The sequence below is a fragment of the Schistocerca gregaria genome, unplaced genomic scaffold (genome assembly GCF_023897955.1).
Source record: "Schistocerca gregaria isolate iqSchGreg1 unplaced genomic scaffold, iqSchGreg1.2 ptg001314l, whole genome shotgun sequence".
NCBI classification, from domain to species: domain Eukaryota; kingdom Metazoa; phylum Arthropoda; class Insecta; order Orthoptera; family Acrididae; genus Schistocerca; species Schistocerca gregaria.
In genome coordinates, this window is record NW_026062625.1 from 17,501 (window position 1) to 22,500 (window position 5,000).

A 5,000-nucleotide genomic window follows, 5' to 3' on the forward strand; every position below is an offset into this window, starting at 1 on the left:
GGTGGCAACGCTGGGCAGAGTCGATACTCGCCGTGTGGTGGAAGGTAAACATTATGCGGTACATCAGTACTTTCCTAATAGTTCGGTCGTCTCACGGCACTGCTTAGTAAATGATGCAAGGCCACATATAGATGATTTATGCGAATGTCCCTATACGTGCTGTAAGACTGGGCACACAACGTGAATCGCACGTCAGCCACACACTCGAACATGCACCACTCTCGGCCTGCAACGGAGACACACAATACGTAAACATCTGGAATGCGACAATGTCGAGTGCATCCTCTCTGCCACATTGCACCGTCGACACTATGATAACCAGAGCAGTAGGTCCACCTATAAAAGCACAATACCCCACTCCTCCGACAACTACCATTGCTCAGATAAACCAACACCACCAACACACATCCTACACAGAGGGGCACCAAATATCACCCCCCCGCCCTCGTGTTATACCACATGAAAAATTGCAGAAGTGAGAGACACAGACCCGCCAGCCTCTTGCTACAAGCATCGAACCGACGTGACATATCTGACGGTGACTCAGGCATCCGCGTACTGCCACAACTATCCACCCCCCCCCCCCACTCTCTCTCTGCCCCCTTCCCACACAATACCGAATTTAACCAACTTTATCGCTTAACCTAACTGTGGCTGTACCAGATTATCGCTTAACCTAACTGTGGCTGTACCAGATTATCGCTTAACCTAACTGTGGCTGTACCAGATTATCGCTTAACCTAACTGTGGCTGTACCAGATTATCGCTTAACCTAACTGTGGCTGTACCAGATTATCGCTTAACCTAACTGTGGCTGTACCAGATTATCGCTTAACCTAACTGTGGCTGTACCAGATTATCGCTTAACCTAACTGTGGCTGTACCAGATTATCGCTTAACCTAACTGTGGCTGTACCAGATTATCGCTTAACCTAACTGTGGCTGTACCAGATTATCGCTTAACCTAACTGTGGCTGTACCAGATTATCGCTTAACCTAACTGTGGCTGTACCAGATTATCGCTTAACCTAACTGTGGCTGTACCAGATTATCGCTTAACCTAACTGTGGCTGTACCAGATTATCGCTTAACCTAACTGTGGCTGTACCAGATTATCGCTTAACCTAACTGTGGCTGTACCAGATTATCGCTTAACCTAACTGTGGCTGTACCAGATTATCGCTTAACCTAACTGTGGCTGTACCAGATTATCGCTTAACCTAACTGTGGTTGTACCAGATTATCCCTTAACCTAACTCAATTTGTCCCTTAACCTAACTCAATTTGTCCCTTAACCTAACTCAATTTGTCCCTTAACCTAACTCAATTTGTCCCTTAACCTAACTCAATTTGTCCCTTAACCTAACTCAATTTGTCCCTTAACCTAACTCAATTTGTCCCTTAACCTAACTCAATTTGTCCCTTAACCTAACTCAATTTGTCCCTTAACCTAACTCAATTTGTCCCTTAACCTAACTCAATTTGTCCCTTAACCTAACTCAATTTGTCCCTTAACCTAACTCAATTTGTCCCTTAACCTAACTCAATTTGTCCCTTAACCTAACCCACGTTGTCCCTTAACCTAACCCACGTTGTCCCTTAACCTAACCCACGTTGTCCCTTAACCTAACCCACGTTGTCCCTTAACCTAACCCACGTTGTCCCTTAACCTAACCCACGTTGTCCCTTAACGTAACCCACGTTGTCCCTTAACGTAACCCACGTTGTCCCTTAACGTAACCCACGTTGTCCCTTAACGTAACCCACGTTGTCCCTTAACCTAACCCACGTTGTCCCTTAACCTAACCCACGTTGTCCCTTAACCTAACCCACGTTGTCCCTTAACCTAACCCACGTTGTCCCTTAACCTAACCCACGTTGTCCCTTAACCTAACCCACGTTGTCCCTTAACCTAACCCACGTTGTCCCTTAACCTAACCCACGTTGTCCCTTAACCTAACCCACGTTGTCCCTTAACCTAACCCACGTTGTCCCTTAACCTAACCCACGTTGTCCCTTAACCTAACCCACGTTGTCCCTTAACCTAACCCACGTTGTCCCTTAACCTAACCCACGTTGTCCCTTAACCTAACCCACGTTGTCCCTTAACCTAACCCACGTTGTCCCTTAACCTAACCCACGTTGTCCCTTAACCTAACCCACGTTGTCCCTTAACCTAACCCACGTTGTCCCTTTGCCTAACATAGTTCACTGCTCGGAATCTCTGGTGTCGTTGTTATCCTCATGTAGATGTCTTGCGAGTGTTGCTTACTTTCCACATATTCCCGCTATCCACTGTCAATTGTACTGCAATAGGACTATATCGCCCCCCCCCCCCCCTCTGCCCCTCTCTTTGTGTCTCCGTCCTCTCAAGCTGGTCGGTCTGGCGTTTGAGTGTTAAATGAGCCTCGCAGCTGTTCAGTTGCGTTCAGATGTCGACGCCCTCAGTGTACGTCGTGGTATGGTCTGTGTCCATTGTCCGCTGATGTCGTACGCGTAACCCACACGCTGTACCGATCATCGGTAGTTACGTACAGAGTGAAGTAGTGTGATACGTGTGACCGTACGCTGGCTGTGCCCAACGGTGTCGAATCTCAATTTCCATATGTTGTGCTCGATGCTACTTGTCTCGTCTCCCAATAACAGCTAGGTTGCACTGTGGTACGCCGTAGAGGCGTGTGGGAGGAACGTACGAACGCATTGTATGTCACCCTGGGTCGCTGGGGGTGGTGGTGCGGTGAGTCAGGTCAGGTCAGCGTGAGCCGTGTGATGTAGTGACGCGTGTATTCCGACTTTGTCGTATTGCCTCACACAAAGTGCTACCCTGGTGGACCGCGTTCCATATCTGGGACATGCCGCAGATGCCGGTTGACAGTGGATCGCGGAAGGGACATCGCATACGTGCGCGGGCCACCTTCCACGTGTTCTCTTCTGCACATGTCGCAGTGTGTATGTGGTCTGATGTAGCGTGTCGTGACACATGACATCCTGGCATGCAAGAATTGTTGAATTCGCAAATGTAGGTGGACATCTACGTTTACTGCCCAAGATACGCAAATGAACTGGAAATCCGTTGTTGAGCGGTTGTTCACGCTGGAGGTGAATCTGTGATGGCGACGATCGGTACAGCTATTAACCGGTTGTTTCAGCGGTACCCGCCACATCCACACACGTGACTAGGCCCATGTGGGTATGAAGCGATACGCGGCGGTGGCTTGGTGGGACTGTTCCCGGCCGGTGAAGGGGGGCCGCCCGGCGTGTTGGCCGCGCGCTGCGTGGGCGCACGCGCAACAGGCGGCTGGTGGGGGGCGCCGAGTGGCAGGAGCGCCAGCCGACGGGCTCGGCAGGCGGCGCAGCTACGCTGCGGCGCACCCTGCACGCGGCGCCTGGCGGCCAAAGTTGGTTCAGCCGAGCCCGGTGCGAAGCGCGGTGGACATCTGCAGTGTGCTGGTCTGATTGAGGACTGTGTGCGTTGAGGATGCGCCGCCGCCTGGCACTCGGCGCCGCGACGCCGTCTGCTGCTCGGTCGCCCCAGCGGTTCTCGCAGGTGGTTTGTATCGCAGTTGTGCGGACGTGTTGGCGCGTGCGCTGTGCTGGGAGAGTTCGCTTCTGCACCCAAGTGGGGCTTTGCCCTTGTGTGGCGCTGGCGTTGGAGCTGCCGGTCACCATAGGTGGCGCGTGTTGTCTCCCGCCGGCAATGCCACGACAGCACGCTCCCGGGCCTCTGTCGGCAGCGGCAAGCTCAGTTGGGAGCAAGGGTGTTCGCACTAAAACCGTCTACTCGCCTAACTCCGGGCGATTGCGCCTCTCTCGAAACCGACCAAGTACCTAGGACGGCGCTGCGCGCCGCCGGGACCTGAGAGGGTTTCGAGGTGTATCGTGCAGGGGAGCTCGGCCTCCTCCTGTTTGCAGAATAATTGAGCGGACGCTTGCGTGTTCGCGCGGGCCCCCGGGACACACTCCCGGGCGGCCGGCTGCTCAGCTCTAGTTGACGCAGCTCCCTGGTTGATCCTGCCAGTAGTCATATGCTTGTCTCAAAGATTAAGCCATGCATGTCTCAGTACAAGCCGCATTAAGGTGAAACCGCGAATGGCTCATTAAATCAGTTATGGTTCCTTAGATCGTACCCACGTTACTTGGATAACTGTGGTAATTCTAGAGCTAATACATGCAAACAGAGTCCCGACCAGAGATGGAAGGGACGCTTTTATTAGATCAAAACCAATCGGATTGGCTTGTCTGGTCCGTTTGCCTTGGTGACTCTGAATAACTTTGGGCTGATCGCACGGTCCTCGTACCGGCGACGCATCTTTCAAATGTCTGCCTTATCAACTGTCGATGGTAGGTTCTGCGCCTACCATGGTTGTAACGGGTAACGGGGAATCAGGGTTCGATTCCGGAGAGGGAGCCTGAGAAACGGCTACCACATCCAAGGAAGGCAGCAGGCGCGCAAATTACCCACTCCCGGCACGGGGAGGTAGTGACGAAAAATAACGATACGGGACTCATCCGAGGCCCCGTAATCGGAATGAGTACACTTTAAATCCTTTAACGAGTATCTATTGGAGGGCAAGTCTGGTGCCAGCAGCCGCGGTAATTCCAGCTCCAATAGCGTATATTAAAGTTGTTGCGGTTAAAAAGCTCGTAGTTGGATTTGTGTCCCACGCTGTTGGTTCACCGCCCGTCGGTGTTTAACTGGCATGTATCGTGGGACGTCCTGCCGGTGGGGCGAGCCGAAGGGGTGCTTTCGCGTCCCGAGGCGGACCCCGTTTAAATCCTACCAGGGTGCTCTTTGTTGAGTGTCTCGGTGGGCCGGCACGTTTACTTTGAACAAATTAGAGTGCTTAAAGCAGGCAAGCCCGCCTGAATACTGTGTGCATGGAATAATGGAATAGGACCTCGGTTCTATTTTGTTGGTTTTCGGAACCCGAGGTAATGATTAATAGGGACAGGCGGGGGCATTCGTATTGCGACGTTAGAGGTGAAATTCTTGGATCGTC

General features: G+C 52.1%; 1 non-coding gene across 1 annotated transcript in view; it reads left to right on the forward strand.

Moving 5' to 3' along the window:
- The first annotated feature begins 3,998 nt into the window (after positions 1 to 3,998).
- Positions 3,999 to 5,000, forward strand: part of LOC126330628 (small subunit ribosomal RNA) — a 1,893-nt gene continuing 891 nt past the window's right edge. Inside the window, exon 1 of the ribosomal RNA XR_007563057.1 lies at positions 3,999 to 5,000. This exon is cut by the window's right edge and continues 891 nt beyond it. This is a non-coding gene — a ribosomal RNA (small subunit ribosomal RNA).